At 47.4% G+C, this 16,570-nt stretch overlaps 1 long non-coding RNA gene across 1 annotated transcript in view; it reads left to right on the forward strand.

Annotated features, from left to right (window-relative positions):
- Positions 1 to 7,706: 7,706 nt before the first annotated feature.
- The window catches only part of LOC139359353 (uncharacterized), a 47,042-nt gene continuing 38,178 nt past the window's right edge, over positions 7,707 to 16,570 (forward strand). Inside the window, exon 1 of the long non-coding RNA XR_011615273.1 lies at positions 7,707 to 8,112. This is a non-coding gene — a long non-coding RNA (uncharacterized lncRNA). The remainder of the gene's footprint in view (positions 8,113 to 16,570) is intronic.

A 16,570-nucleotide genomic window follows, 5' to 3' on the forward strand; every position in this document is an offset into this window, starting at 1 on the left:
GCCCAGAAGTATGTGGCTGTGTGTCCTGAGCACGCTTGGCCACGGAGTCCAGAAAATAATGGGGCTGGGCGTTGCCTGTGCACGGGGTGCTGGTGGGGAAGGGCGGCTTCAACCCATTTTACATATAGAGAAGCTGAGGCTCAGAGTCTAAAGGGCATGCCCCAGGTCGCACAGCTAATTCGTGGTAGCCTGAGCTATATGAAGATTCTCAGACTCTTCAAAAAGTGTTTCTCCTCTTTAAATTTATATTATTCATGTAAAAACATACTTATGTAGAGGGGAATATTTTGCAAGAAAAACACCATAATGAAGATTTTTATTCTAGAGTATGGGGTGCCCAGGAGCTTCTGATCCTCCCTGTCAGTGAATCTCTCTTTCTTCTCCTGCTCTTCTCTATTTTCTGCGCTTTAGGATGGGGAGAGAAGTCTTGGACATAATAGAACATTTCAAGTGACATGGGGCTGGAAAGGGACATATGGCATGAACTGCCTTTATTTGGCTTCAGCACCTAATTAGGGGAAATAATTGGCCGAAACAGAGAATAACAGGATAGGCTGCAGAGGGGGAAGGGAGCCATGAAATAAACTGACCTGAAGTTGACCAGGTCCCAGTGATGTGCTGGTGAGAAGGCCCAGAACTCAAGCTGGGACTGGGCGGGTAAGGGCTGTACAGGCTCAAGGGGATGGCAGGTGCCCCAGGGCCACACGTGAGTCTGCGCTTCTCTTCCTTCCTGTGCTCTGCCTAGATGCACTAGAATTTGCAGACGAATTCCTTTGAGATGCTTCCATAGACTGAGGCCATGTGTGTCATCTGCACTCTCCATCTCCATTATGTTCTGGATTAAATAGAATTTGACCAATTTAAGGAGTAGACAATACAGGGGGAACAGAAAGGAGAGAAAGGAAGGGAAATTCTTTGCAGTCCTCTCGGACGCCATGGACACCAGGAACAATTTCATCATGCCACATCATTTGTAGGCAATCGCCAATTGCTTGGGATATGGAACAACTGGAACTGTCTTTCACAGCAGACTGGAGTGTAAAATAATCCAACTTAGAAAACCAGGCAGGGCGTGGTGGCTCACGCCTGTAATCCCAGCACTTTGGGAGGCTGAAGTGGGAGGATCACTTGAGTCCAGGAGGTTGATACCAGCCTGGTCAAGATAGGAAGACCGTGTCTGTATATATAATTTAAAACGCAAATTAGCCAGGTGTGGTGGTGCTCACCTGTGGTCCCAGCTATGTGGGAGGCTGAGGTGGGAGGCTCACTTGAGTCCAGGAGGTCAAGGCTGCAGTGAACCCTCATCATGCCACTGCACTCTAGCCTGGGTAAGACAGCAAGACTCTGTCGCAAAAAATAAAAAAATAAAAAGAAAGAAAAACTGCTTGGCGAGTTGTAATACAGTCAAATATCTACTTCTAGGTTTTGGCTTTTCTACTTCTAAAAAGTTAGCTAAGAGAAAGGAAAACATATTTGTCTGTTTTTAAAAGCTTTACTCACCGTAGCCCCAGGCTGGAAACAATGCAAATTGTTCACCAAAGGAGAAGGGAGAAATGAATTGTGGTTTTCACACAACAGAGTGGCCCTCAGTCATAATGAGCCAGGCCACAGGAAACATCAATGGGCCTCGCAACTGAGCAGAAGCAGCCAGATCCAAACAGACACACACTGTGAGAATTCCATTCAAGTCAAGTTGAACAACAGGCCAGAATGGCGTCACTCTTGGGGGTCTCTGACTGGGAGGGGCACGAAGGAGTCTTCGAGAGGCGGGAAATGTGCTGGATCTGGTTCTGGGTGGTGGTCGCACAGGTGTTTACATCCATTAACAACAGGCTGAGGCAGGTGCAGTGGCTGACACCTGTAATTCAGCACATTGGGAGGCTGAGGCAGGAGGATTGCTTGAGCCCAGGAGTTTGAGACCAGCTTGGATTATTTTACACTCAAGTCTGCTATGAATGACAGTTGCAGTTGTTCCATATCCCAAGACCTTCTCTCTACTAAAAATCAAAAAAATTAGTGAGGCATGGTGGTGCATGTAGTCCCAGCTACAGGGAGGCTGAGGCAGGAGAATTGCTTAAGCCTGGGAGGTTGAGGCCACAGTGAGCTATGATGGCACCACTGCACTGCAGGTTGAGTGACAGAGCAAGATCCTGTCTCAAAACAAAATTAAACAAAACAAAACTCACACAGAATACCAGGATCTACATTTTCCTCTAACTAGACAATATCTCCGTACAATACTGCTAAAAGAAAAACTCTCCCAGAGCCCAAGGAGACACAGGCACAGCTCAGAGTTCCAGCAAATCAGCACCTTAGCATTAGCTTGAGCCTGGGAGGTGAGTCACAGGTAAGCAGCCCACTAGGGAGTCCAGCCCATAAAGGAGGGCCCTGTGCTCCACGCCCTGCCTGGAGGGGCCGCGGTCATACCCAAAGGCTGACGTGTTTTTAGACTAATCGACACAGTAGGGAGGCACTTCGAGGCACAGTGCTGGCTCCCTTCAGTCACCACAGTCCATTCCCAGTGGTTAGCTCTGGTCTTCAGGAGACCAGAAGCAGCCCTTGGGAATGTTCCTTCTCAGAGCTCTAGCATTTGAAGTCGCAGACCCTTCTCGGCGGCTCTCTGTTCTCTGCCCTGTAGACTGAGGGAGTCTGTCACCTCACACTCATTAGGATGCCTATGATTTAAAAAAAATCCAGAAAACAGCAACTGTTCGCTAGAATGTGAGTAAACTGGAGCCCTGTGAAAACAGCATGACTGTTCCTCAAAAACCTCATCATAGAATTACTGTATGATCCAGCAATTCCACTTCTGGGTATCTCCCCCAAATAACCAAATGCAGGAACTCAAAGAGACGTGTGAACACCCGTATTTGTAGCAGCACCATCCACAACAGCCAAGAGGTGAAAGCAACACGTCTCCGTCAACAGATGAGTGGTCAAAAAAACGTGGGCCAGACATACGATTCAGCCCTAAAAGGACAGAAATTCTGGCACATGCCACAACATGGATGGTCCTTGAGAACATTAAGTGAAATAAAACAGTCATAAAAGAACAAGCACTGTAGGCCGGGTGTGGTGGCTCATGCCTGTAATCTCAGCACTTTGGGAGGCCAAGGTGGGAAAATCACCTGAAGTCAGGTGTTCGAGACCAGCCTGGCCAACATGGTGAAACCCCGTCTCTATTAAAAATGCAAAAAGTAGCCGGGCATGGTGACACATGCCTGTAGTCCCAGCTACTCGGGAGACTGTGGCAGGAGAACCGCTTGAACCTGGGAGGCAGAGGTTGCAGTGAACCAAGATCGCACCACTGCACTCCAGCTTGGACAACAAAGTGAGACTCTGTTCCACAAAAAAAAAAAAAAAAAAAAAAAAAAAGAGCAAGCACTGTATGATTTCACTTGTCTGAGATACCTAGAGTGGCCATAATCAACAGAAGAAAGTAGAATGGTGGCTATCGGCTGGTAGGAGGGGAAATGAAGACTTACCGTTTAAAGCGTATAGAGTTCTGGTTTCACAAGATGAAAAGAGTTTTGTGGATGGATGGTAGTGATAATTGTATAACAGCGTGAATGTACTTAATACCACTGAACTGTGTACCTAAAACTGGTTAATGTGGTACATTTTATATTATGTGTGTTTTACCACAATTAATTTTTTTTTTAGATGGAGTCTGTCACCCAGGCCAGAGTGTAGTAGTGCAATCTCAGCTCACTGAAACCTCCACGCCCCCCCACCCCTTCTCACCACCCTTGGGCTCAAACCATCCTCCCACCTCAGCCTCCTGAGTAGCTGTGACCACAGGCGCATGCCACCACGTTTGGCTAATTTTTTGTACTTCTGATAGAGATAGGGTTTCGCCCTCTTGCCCAGGCTGGTTTCAAACTCCTGAGCTCAAGTGATCTGCCCACCTTGGCCTCCCAAAATGCTAGGATTTACAGGCATGAACCACTGCACCTGCCTGCACTTAAAACTTTTAAAAATGTGACTGGGCACGGTGGCTCATGCCTGTAATTCCAGCACTTTGGGAGGCCGAGGCAGGCAAATCACCTGGGTCAGGAGTTCGAGACCAGCCTGGCCAACATGGTGAAACCCAGTCTCTACTAAAAGTACAAAAATTAGCCGGGCATGGTGGTAAGTGCCTATAATCCCAGTTACTTGGGAGACTGATGCAGGAGAATCATTTGAACCCGGGAGGTGGAGGTTTCAGTGAGCCGAGATCATGCCATTGTACTCCAGCCTGGGGAACAAGAGTGAGACTTCGTCTCAATAAAAAGAAAAAAAAAATTTAATGTAAGTATGATGGTCTCTATGAACCAGACTGAGAATCTGCCACTGCCAGGTTTGTTCTGTTCCCTGCCGCCCCACAGGGCCTTACCCCAGGCACTTCCTTCAGGGTGTTCAGGACAGGCTGGTCTCTCTGCTGGACATGTGCTACGATTTGAAAGTGGTTTGTGCCACCAAAACTCATGTTGAAATTTACTTGCCAACATGATGGTGTTTGGAGGCAGGGTCTTTTAAGAGGTGACTGGGTTGTTAGGATGGATGAATGACTTCCTCTGGGTGAGTTATCGAGAGAATGGATTAGCTCTCCTGAGAGTGGGTTGTTATAAAGTAGGTGAGCCTATTTCATCCTCTCTCTCTGGCACACACTTGCTTTCCCTTCTGCTTCTCTGCCATGTTAGGACACAGGTCAAAGGCCCTCACCAGAAGCTGACCAGATATGCTGCCCAATCTTGGACTTCCCAGCCTCTGGAACTGTGAACCAAAATAAAACTCTTTTCTTTGTAAATCACCCAGTCTCAGGGTGCATCCCTAAGGTATATCAGATAATTCTGGGTGACAGGACTTAGGCAGAACCTCATTATCAGCCTCTCAAGCCAGAGTGAAATGTCTTCATTTTAGACATTCTAATAGTTGTGTAGTGGTGTCTCATTAATGGTTTTAATTTGCATTTCCTTAAAGAGTGATGATGTTGGACATCTGTTCAGTTGGTTATTTATGCCTGTGTCTTTTCTTTTTTTTTTTGCATTGTCTGTTCCAACATGTTGCCCATTTATAAACTTAGATGGTTTTCTCATTATTTGGTTTTGAGAGTAATTTACATATTTTGGATGAGAGTACTTTTCTTTTTTTCTTTTTTCTTTTTGTCGGTATTTAACAAGACTTGACAGATGCAAGCACTTTATCAGAAATCTGATTTTCATATATTTTCTCTCAGCCTGTGACTATCTTTTCATTTTTTCAACAGTGTCTTTCAAAAGCAGTTCTTAAATTTTTTTGAATGTGCCAAACACATTCATATTTGTTTTCTTTTTCTTTAAAGTAAATAATAAACAGCAGTTTATCAGCTTGCTCAACAAAAAAAATGACAGGCTGAGGTAAGAGTCTCCATCAGCCAAAGTGTATTGAGTCCAAGCTTGAGGAAGTGCCCAGGAAATACACAAGGCACAGAAAGAGTGTGTGGCAGGGATTCTCTGAAGAGGTTTTAAGGAGATTTAGTATTTATACATATCCTTAAAAAGGGGAAGGCATGGCCAGGAGCGGTGGCTCACGCCTGTAATCCCAGCACTTTGGGAGGCCGAGGCAGGCAGATCACCTGAGGTCGGGAGTTGGAGACCAGCCTGACCAACATGAAGAAACCTCATGTCTGATAAAAATACAAAATTAGATGGGCATGGTGGTGCATGCCTATAATCCCAGCTGCTCGGGAGGCTGAGGCAGGAGAATCACTTGAACCCAGGAGGCGGAGGTTGCAGTAAGGCAAGATCACACCATTGCACTCCAGCTTGGACAACAAGAGAGAAACTCTATTTCGGAAAAAAAAAAAAAAAAACGGTGAGGGGAGTGGCGTGGGGAAGGCATGTAGAATGAGGGGCAGGTAGGTAGTGAGACAGGGAATAGTTACAGTCTTGTGAGACATTAGTTAGTACCCAGTAGATCTGCATTTTACATAAGATAAGGTGAACTTCTGAAGGAAAAAAAGGGAGTAAAGAAAGAATTAATTGTGCAGGTGTCTCCGGGTAGGTGGAATAATGATTAATCTCATCTTTGCTTTGTTCTGCACCTGGAAAGATAAGCTTGGAATCAACATTATCTGTGTAGAAAGGAGCAACATTGGTTTTAGGAGCTAGATTTAGATTGCAGACCTAAAGTTACAATCAACATGCCCTCATTTTATGGGCGGATATACATCTTGAAAGTTTTTGAGGCAGTCAAAAACTTAAGTGTGACTAATTTGTGGGGCAGACATCTGGAGCTGCCTGAGGCGTTTTGCATCCTGTAGGGGTCTGGTTAATGCTTCGTGCTTTCACATAAGGCTGTGAAGTGGCAGCTTTGCACTTGGCAAAAGGATGGCAGTGTTGTGTGGCACAACCTCTAGGCTTAACTTTCTCTTTAGCATAAGGAGTTTGGGGATCTTGAGATTCTTTTTATTTTCCTTTATAAGTTTTACTTTTTTAAAACCTAAGCTTAACATTACATATTTAAACAACTGTCAAAACTTATAAGTTGCCAGCCAGCATTCATGCACAACTAGAAAACATGCTTAATTTATATTAAACCAGAAATATATTACCATTAATATCTTTCAGCACTAAATACTGGAGAAAAAAGCAATTATTTCTGTAGAAGATTCATCCTGACAGTGTTATCAGCAGGCTGACACCTTTGCATCACATTTCAAGCAAAACTGAAAATCAGAGTCATTCTGGTGTTAGTGTATAATCCTGTACACTACCAAAGAATCCTAGCTGGACGGGTGCAGTGGCTTCCACCTGTATTCCCAGCACTTTGGGAAGCTGAGGCGGGAGGCTTCCGTGACAAACTCTGCCTGTTGAAAAAAAAATAAACCGGGGATGGTGGCAAAATCACACCTGTGATCCCAACACTGTGAGAGGCCGATGCAGGAGAACAGATTGAGGCCAGGAGTTCGAGACCAGCATGGGCAACATGGAGAAACCCTGTCTCTACAGAAAATACAAAAACTAGCTAGGTGTGGTGGTGCATGCCTGTAGTCCCAGCTACGCGGGAGGCCTAGGGGGGCGGGAAGATTTCTTGAGCCTGGGAGGTTGGGGCTGCAGTCAGCCGAGATCATGCCACAGTTTGGGTGACAAAGTGAGACCCTGTCTTAAATAAATAAATAAATAAATAAATAAGTCACAGCTTACTTTGGATTATGTTTAATTAAGAAAGGCAAAGTGCATACAGAGATTTAGAACTTTAAAGACAAAAAAAAAAAAGTTTTATTATGTGATCCAAAGAATAAACGCAAAGGTCCATGACAAAGAGAAGTTCTAAACAATTTACAAATACTTTAGGTATAATTACAGTAAAAGTCAAGTTCATTTGAAATAACCAAAAAGAAAGTTTCTGGTTGGGCGTGGTGGCTCACCTCCTGTAATCCCAGCATTTAGGGATTTTCTTAACATAAAAGGCATACAGGTTGATTATTAGCAAACTGTTCCTATTTTTAAATGACATGATTGCCCATATATAAAATTTTAAGGAATCTAAAAACAAAAAACAGCTTCCAAAACTAGTGAGTTTCGAAGCGCACAGAATGCAACAACAATATATGAAAATCGATTGTATTTCTATATAGTAACAACAAACAAGTAGACACTAAAATTAAAACTACTATGTGGTTTATATAATCACTCGAAAAATTAAATACTTAGCTATAAATCTCACAAAACATGCACAGAACTTTTAAGCTGAAAACTACACAGTGCTGAGGAAAACAAGTTCCTGGATCATCCTGCAGCCTGGAGGGGACCGCCTGGGCGGCCCGGCCGACTCTCACGGCCCTGGGACCTTCAGGGTGGAGCGTGAACAGGCTTCCGGGAAACGTCTTCCATCAGCCAAACCGGCCCGCTGCCTTACTGAAGAAGTCCCTCTTCCAGCTCTTCTGCCCACGTCTCTAAATCCCTCCTTGGCAAAGGCTCACGTGGGCTGCGGCAGCGGCCTCATGCAGAGGACAATGAAGGGCAGCCGGGCGTCGGGGGGGTGACTCCCGGAGCCCCGCCTGCACCCAGGCCCGCCTTTCTTGCGCAGTGGCCCTGCCCGAGGCTGCTTTCCACCAGCGGGAATGGAAACTGATCTGGATGAGAACACGTAAGTGGAGGGAGGAGGCTTGGCTAGAAAGGAGAAAGAGCAAGAACACCTCCATGAAGCAGAGAAGGGACAGTGAGGAGGATTAGGGTTCAGGGCCGCAGGCTACCCCCAGCTGGCCCCCCAACCCAGGCCCTTCCCCACCCCTCCCTCTAGCCGAACTCTCATCAGCAGGACCGGGCAGCACGGGGCTTGGCCCAAAAAGAACAAATTGAAGTTATTCGGAGAGCTCAGGAAACCCCTCTTAGAGCATCAGCTGGTTTCCAGGCAAAGAGAGAGATGAATAGCTGACCCCACCACTGCGATGACTCTCTTTTGAACCCTAAAGCAAATAGAAAAATCACTGGGGTAGGGAAGAAACATTTAGCATAGTGGTGCTCAGACTTTGGTAAGACAAGAATCTTCCAAGATATGGGTGTTTGGGGGTAGGGCTAGAAATGTGCATTCTCTTTTTTTTTCTTTGAGACAGGGTCTGGGTCTGTTGCCCAGGCTGGAGTGCAGTGGCTCAATCATGGCTCACTGCAGCCTGGACCTCCCATGCTCAAGTGATGCTCCCACCTTGGCCTCCCAAGTAGCTGGGACCAGCGACATGCACCACCATGCCCAGCTAATTTTTTACTTTTTTGTAGAGACAGAGTCTTGCTATGTTGCTCAGGCTGGTCTTAAACCCCTGGGATCAAGTGATCCTCCTACCTTGGCCTCTCAAAGCTGAGATTATAAACGTGAACCATGCCCAGCTGAAATCTGCATTTTCAACAAGCCTATCACACAGACCTTGGGTTTGTGGGCCCTAAAGATTACAAATATAGGGGGCATCTTTAAGAAAAGTAATTTCTTTTTTTTTTTTTTTTTTGAAACAGAAGCTCGCTCTGTCACCCAGGCTGGAGAGCAGTGGCATGATCTCTGCTTACTGCAGCCTCCACCTCCAGGACTCCCACGTCAGCCTCCTGAATAGCTGGTACTACAGGTGCACACCACCACGCCCAATTAAGTTTTGTATTTTTTGTAGAGACAGGGTTTCCTAATGTTGTCCAGGCTGGTCTCAAACTCCTGGGCTCAAAAGATCCTCCCACTTTGGCCTGCCAAAGGCTTGGATTACAGGCATGAGCCACCGTGCCTGGTCAAAAAATAATATCTTACTTTACAAAACTAGATGACCATCTGTGTGCATTGCTAGAGGGGCCCCACACAAGGGGCGGACGCTGCGGCCCACGCCTCGTAGCCCTTTCCATGAGTCCACTTCTGAGCCAAGAAGATTTTAATGCAAGAAGAAAGAGCTTCTTTGAAGAAACACAGACCAGTGCTTTAGTCACAGCATTTACTGAGTACCTGCTGGGTGCCACGCCTTGAGCTTGGCTGTGGGGACCACAGACCAAGAGGGCATTGACCTTTCCCACCATACATCATTAGAGCTGGTGATTATGAAAATTATTAAATACACTAACACGCTATGAAGGAAATGTAGTCAGTGTTCTGGGGGGAGAAAAGAGGGACGGCAGCTGAGTGAAATCAGGCAAGTTACTTTAAATCTCCAAGCCTCAGTTTCCTCATCTGCAAAATGGAGCTCATCACAGAGTCTATTTCATAACGTTGTTGTGAGGATTAAAAGAGCTAATGCTTGTGAGGCACTTAAGTCAGTGACCGGCACAGAGTGGGCGCTCTCTGAGTTATATCTGTAGTTTTACATATGGGACCTGTGACTGGTGAGGCCAGGGTGGACCTCAGAGAGGGCGTGGGCCTTAGGTTTAGGACAGATGGTGCATTCCAGGGACTGCAGGGAGAAGGAGTCGAAGAGCACACTCCTCTGTGTGCATGCACTTGAGTGTGCATGTGTGTGGTGTGTGTGGTGTGTGTGTGGTGTGTGTGTGTGGTGTGTGTGGTGTGTGTGTGTGGTGTGTGTGGTGTGTGTGTGGTGTGTGTGTGGTTGTGTGTGTGTGGTGTGTGGTGTGTGGTGTGTGTGGTGTGTGTGTGGTGTGTGGTGTGTGTGGTGTGGTGTGTGTGTGGTGTGTGTGTGGTGTGTGTGGTGTGTGTGTGGTGTGTGTGTGTGGTTGTGTGTGTGTGTGGTGTGTGTATGGTGTGTGTGTGTGGTTGTGTGTGTGTGTGGTGTGTGTGTGGTTGTGTGTGTGTGGTGTGTGTGTGGTTGTGTGTGTGTGTGTGGTGTGTGTGTGTGGTTGTGTGTGTGTGTGGTGTGTGTGTGTGGTGTGTGTGTGTGGTGTGTGTGTGTGTGTGGTGTGTGTGTGGTGTGGTGTGTGTGTGGTGTGTGTGGGGTGTGTGGGGTGTGTGTGGGGTGTGTGTGTGGTGTGTGTGTGTGTGGTGTGTGTGTGTGTATGGTGTGTGTGTGTGGTGTGGTGTGTGTGTGTGGTGTGTGTGTGTGGTGTGTGTGGGGTGTGTGGGGTGTGTGTGGTGTGTGTGGGGTGTGTGGGGTGTGTGGGGTGTGTGTGTGGTGTGTGTGTGGTGTGTGTGTAGTGTGTGTGTGGTGTGTGTGTGGTGTGTGTGTGGTGTGTGTGTGTGGTGTGTGTGTGGTTGTGTGTGTGTGTGGGGTGTGTGTGGGGTGTGTGTGGTGTGTGTGTGTGTGGTGTGTGTGTGTGTGGTGTGTGTGTGTGTGTGGTGTGTGTGTGTGGTGTGTGTGTGGTTGTGTGTGTGTGTGGGGTGTGTGTGGGGTGTGTGTGGTGTGTGTGTGGTGTGTGTGTGTGTGTGGTGTGTGTGTGTGGTGTGTGTGGTGTGTGTGGGGTCTGTGGGGGGTGTGTGTGGTGTGTGTGTGTTGTGTGTGTGGTGTGTGGGGTGTATGTTGTGTGTGTGGTGTGTGTGTGGTGTGTGTGGTGTGTGGTGTGTGTGTGTGGTGTGTGTGTGTAGTGTGTGTGGTGTGTGTGTGTGTGGGGTGTGTGTGGTGTGTGTGTGGTGTGTGTGGTGTGTGTGTGTGTGGGGTGTGTGTGGTGTGTGTGTGGTGTGTGTGTGGTGTGTGGGGTGTGAGGTGTGTGTGTGTGGTGTGTGTGTGTTGTGTGTGTGTGGTGTGTGGGGTGTATGTTGTGTGTGTGGTGTGTGTGGTGTGTGGTGTGTGTGTAATGTGTGTGTGGTGTGTGTGTAGTGTGTGTAGTGTGTACGTGGTGTGTGTGTGGTGTGTGTGGTGTGTGTATAGTGTGTGGGGTGTGTGGTGTGTGTGTGGTGTGTGTGTGTGGTGGGTGGTGTGTGTGTGGTGTGTGTGTGGTGTGTGTGGTGTGTGGTGTGTGTGTGGTGTGTGTGGTGTGTGTGGTGTGTGGGTGGTGTGTGGGTGGTTGTGTGTGTGTGGTGTGTGTGTGGTGTGTTTATGTGTGTGTGGTGTGTGTGTGGTGTGTGGTGTGTGGTGTGTGGTGTGTGTGTGTGGTGTGTGGTGTGTGTGGTGTGGTGTGTGGTGTGTGTAGTGTGTGGTGTGTGTGTGGTGTGTGTGGTGTGTGGGTGGTGTGTGTGTGGTTGTGTGTGTGTGGTGTGTGTGTGGTGTGTGTGTGTGGTGTGTGGTGTGTGTGTGTGGTGTGTGTTTGTGTGGTGTGTGTGGTGTGTGTGTGGTGTGTGTGTGGTGTGTGTGTGGTGTATGTGTGTGTGGTGTGTGTGTGTGGTGTGTGTGTGTGGTGTGTGTGTGTGTGGTGTGTGTGTGGTATGTGTGTGTGGGATGCCTGTGCGGGGTGCATGTGTGGTGTGTGGTGTGTGGTGTGTGTGTGGTTTGTGCACGTGTGTCCTCAGGGAGAGATGAGCACCTCCTTGTGATTGAACAGACATCAAGAAGGAGGCACTTAGACACCAGGTGCTGGAGAAGCAGCAGGGTCCCAGTCTGGAGGCCTCGTGTACCAGGCTAAAGAGCTTAGACACCCTGTGCTGGAGAAGCAGCAGGGGCCTGGTCTGGAGAAGCGGGCAGGTGACTGGTCTGGAGGCCCTCGTGTTCCAGCAAAGGAGCTCAGACTTTCTCCTGAGCAGCGCGAAGCATCACTGAAGGGCTGTAAGCAGAGGAATAAGAAAGCAGGTTTTGTGTGTCATGAAAATAACTCGGGTGGTAAAGAGGAGGAGGGATTGGAGGAGGTAGGACAAACCGCAGGAGGCTGTCTGGGAGGCAGTGCAGACAGCCAGCTGAGACTCACACTCAGCTCTGAACCTGGGCAGTGACAGTGGGACAGAGACAGGCCAAGTAACTGGCCATTTGTGTTACGAAAAGTGCTGTTTCCCAGCTTCCCATTACCCACAGTAAAGAACTGCAGCAGGGCTGGATAAGGCCATGGTACAATATTAACTTCACAGAGATAGCAGGTCATCTGATATGAAACCACTCCTTGGCAGACGCCTGGTCTGTCTGGCAACCATGTGGGCACCGTAATCCCATTTCATTTTTTTTTTTTTTTTAGCCTGGGCAACAAGCAAGACCCTGTTTCAAAAAAAAAAAAAAAAAAAGAAAGAAAGAAAGAAAGAAAAGTAAAGAACAAATCCCATGCCTTCTTTGAAAAATAAATGTCATTTTTTAAAATCAAAATTTGAAGACATATCTTTGCAGAAATGTTAGAACAGCAATCTGGGGTTAGTCAAAGGTATGTAATAAAAAATGTGAAGTACAGATCAATTTAAAGAAGAATACGAAATACATAGTGTTGATGGCACATGGACACAGGAACATTCAGAAATGTGCCATGTGGTTGGCTGAAATATTAGAAGCACCAGTTTAGTCATTCAGCCTCATTTCAGTTTTTAGATGGCAATTCTGAGGCAGAGAGAGGGGAAGTGACTTTCTCAAGGGATCATTGTACAGTTGAGGATTACTTTTGGGAGCACTGAACAGAAAACCCCCAAATGTAGAGGCTTGAACAAGATAGAAGGGTTTGTTTTTCTCTCATATGAAAAAGGCTGGCGGTCAGCCATTCAGGGCTGGGGTGGCAGCCCCACTGTTCCTGGGAACTCAGCTCCTTGTATTTTCTCCTGAATCACCCTTAGTTTGTTACTTCATGAACTAAAATGGCTGCTAGAGCATCAGCCATTGCATCCATATTCCAGGCAGCATGAAGGAGAACAATGGGAAGCGGCAAAGGGCACTTCTCCTCTCAGACAAGTTAGCTTGCTCCCTCTACGAAGCCTTCCTGGAGGTCCCACGCAATTCAACTGCACCCTATTTCCAGATCTTATTCACGTGGCTACTCATAACTGTAGGGGAGACTGAAAAGCAGTCTTATTAGGTATATTGCCACCCTAAACAAAATTGGGGTTCTGTTAGGAGCATATCCAGTTTAGTGGGTCCAGAAACCTTTGCAATTTCTCTTTAAGAAAATGTACAAAATTGTGAATACGAAGCCAGGTACTAAAGTAAATATTTATTTAGAAGAAACAAAGAAATCAAAACAGATTACAGATTCTTAAAAACTTGACAAATACCTCAAACATCTTAAAATCCAGAAAGACGGCTGGGCGCGGTGGCTCAGCACTTTGGGAGGCTGAGGCGGGTGGATCTCCTGAGGTCAGGAGTTCGAGACCAGCCTGGCCAACATGGTGAAATACCGTCTATACTAAAAATACAAAAATTAGCTGGGCATGGTGGCAGGCACCTGTAATCCCAGCTACTTGGGAGGCTGAGGCAGGAGAATCACTTGAATCCAGGAGGCGGAGGTTGCAGTGAGCCGAGATTGTACCATTGCACTCCAGCCTGGGCAACAAGAGCAAAACTCCATGTCAAAAAAAAAATTACCTAATATTTTAATATTTTAATACTCTCCTATTTCTTCAGCATACTCTTCGATTGCTCCTTCAAATGATGAAGATATAACTTTTTTTTTTTTTTTTAGACAGAGTCTCACTCTGTCGCCCAGGCGGTGGGCGTGCAGTGGCATGATCTCGGCTCATTGCAACCTCTGCCTCCCGAATTCAAGCAATTCGCCTGCCTCAGCCTCCTGAATAGCTGGGGTTACAGGCACACACCACCATGCCCGGCTAATTTTTTTATTTTAATTTTATTAATTTATTAATTTTTTTATTTTGAGACAGAGTCTTGCTCTGTCCTGTCACCCAGGCCAGAGTGCAGTGGCGTGATCTCAGCTCACTGCAACCTCTGCCTCCCAGGTGCAAGCAATTCTCCTGCCTCAGCTTCTCCCGAGTAGCTGGGACTACATGTGCCCACCATCATGGCCCGCTAATTTTTGTATTTTTAGTAGAGATGGGGTTTCACCATATTGACCAGGCTGGGCTCAAACTCCTGACCTCAGGAGATCTGCTCCCCTCAGCCTCCCAAAGTGCTGGGATTACAGGAGTGAGCCACCACTCCTGGCCCTAATTTTTGTATTTTTAATAGAGACAGGCTTTCACCATGGTGGCCGCTGTGGTATTGAACTCCTGACCTCAAGTGACCTGTCTGCCTCGGCCTCCCAAAGTGCTGGGATTACAGGCATGAGCCACCATGCCTGGCCAGGGTTTAACATATTTTCTATAAAGAAAATAGAATGACCATTCTGTCTTTCCATTGATCTGTTTATTCTCCACTGCCCACGTACTTTGGGTGCCAGGCACCATGGGACACGTTTTCATGATGCTCCTTTAACCCTCCGGTCCTACATCTTTGCATCTGGATCCAGGTGGGTTGGCGCAAAAGAGGAGTGTTCTAGAAGCCATTCCTAACAGCTGGGAATAACTGAGTCATTCATGGAAGTGGCTGTGAACCACACAGACATGTCCTGCTAAACCTACAATAAATGTTGCCCAACTCAACTCCTTAGCAAGATCCCCAAAATGTACATGGCCTCTCCACCACCACCTGCCTCAAGAGGAAGTGTGCTGGAGGCGAAGTTGGAGTGGAAGAAGACGGTAGCGTCAGTCCATTTAAAACATTTTAACTTTCGCAAATATTAGAGAAGTCTGTGAGCATGTGGACACATTGCCCACGCAGAGAAGGGCCCTGAAGCTCAAGCTGTATTAGCTCCTCGATGAACTTGCCTCTGGGTTCGGCTCCTAGACCAGCTAGGAATGACAAACGATGAGCTGGCAGGTAGGATGTTTGCCTCATGGAGGTCACACCTGGTCTGGTTGCAGCCTCTGGCCCCAGCCCATGTTATTCTTGTCGCTGGCCCACACTGGTTCTCTTCTTTCGTCCTTCACACTGTGCGTTCAGAGAACAAAGCCCCCTTCATTCACTGGAAGCACTCCCCAGGAAAGAAACCAGTGTTTACCAGACACCAGATCGCTCTCTGCCTGGCACCTCTGCTCAAGCTCCCAACAGCCCTTGCTGGGTTGAAGAATGGACACATCTGAGAATCAGAGACATGCCCAGGGCCATGCATGTGTGGAGCAGTGAAACCAGGCTAAGGGTAGTAATAGCAGCCTGGCTCCCAAGTTTCTCGGCTCCCCCATACCCAGCAGCTCCCTCCCTCTGTTTTGGACTTACCCAAAGTGATGGCTGAGGCAGTTGTCGGAACAACCAGCCACCACAGTTAATCTGCTGAGCTGACACTCCCAGGGCTGATTATCTACTTGGCGTTCTGGTTATTTACTGCTGCATAAACGTTCTTCTACAACTTAGTTGCTTAAAACAATGACAGGGTTTATTTGGCTTACAAATCTGCCAGTTGGGCAGGGCTAGGTGAAGAGAGCTCATCTCTGCTCCACTTGGCATGAAGTCAGGTGGCCCGGAGGCTGGGGCTGGAATATCTGAAGGCGTCTTAACTCACAGGTCTACCACTTAATATTGGCTCTTGGCTAAGATCTTAGCTGGGCAATTGACGAGAATATCTGCAAGTGGCTTTTCCACATGGCTTGGGCTTCCCCACAATATGGTGGCTGGAGTCGAAGGGTGAGCATTCCCAGAGACAGCCAGGTGGAACTTACATCCCTTTATAACCTTGCTCAGAAGTCGTCCACTGCCATTTCCACCACATTCTATTTGCTGAGGCAATCACATGAGCACCACCCTGGCTCAAGGGGAGGGGAAAGAGACCTCACCTCTAGACAGGAGGCAGCAAGAGGCTGAAAGAGCACCTGGGACCAGAAATATTTGGAAAATTCAATGCCTGCCACAGACAGTAAGTGCTGGACTCCTCTGGCACTGGGGTACAGAGAAAATTGGACACAGTCCCAGGCTTACGCAGCTCATATTCCAAAAGGTAAGATGGATATACAGCTGGGCTACATGGCATCAAGGAGGAAGTGCACAGAGAATTTTTTTTTTTTTTTGAGACGGAGTCTTGCTCTGTCGCCCAGGCTGGAGTGCGCCATCTCGGCTCACTGCAAGATCCCCCTCCAGGGTTCAAGTGATTCTCCTGCCTCAGCCTCCTGAGTAGCTGGGACTACAGGCGCTCTCCACCATGCCCAGCTAATTTTTTGTATTTTTAGTAGAGACAAGGTTTCACCGTATTGGCCAGGTTGATCTCGAACTTCTGACTTCAGGTGATCCGCCCGCCTCGGCCTCCCAAAGTGCTGGGATTACAGGCGTGAGCCACCGTGCCCGGCCAAGATTTTGTGTTAAAGTTAG

This window comes from Macaca nemestrina, chromosome 17, assembly GCF_043159975.1.
Source record: "Macaca nemestrina isolate mMacNem1 chromosome 17, mMacNem.hap1, whole genome shotgun sequence".
Taxonomy (NCBI): Eukaryota; Metazoa; Chordata; class Mammalia; order Primates; family Cercopithecidae; genus Macaca; species Macaca nemestrina.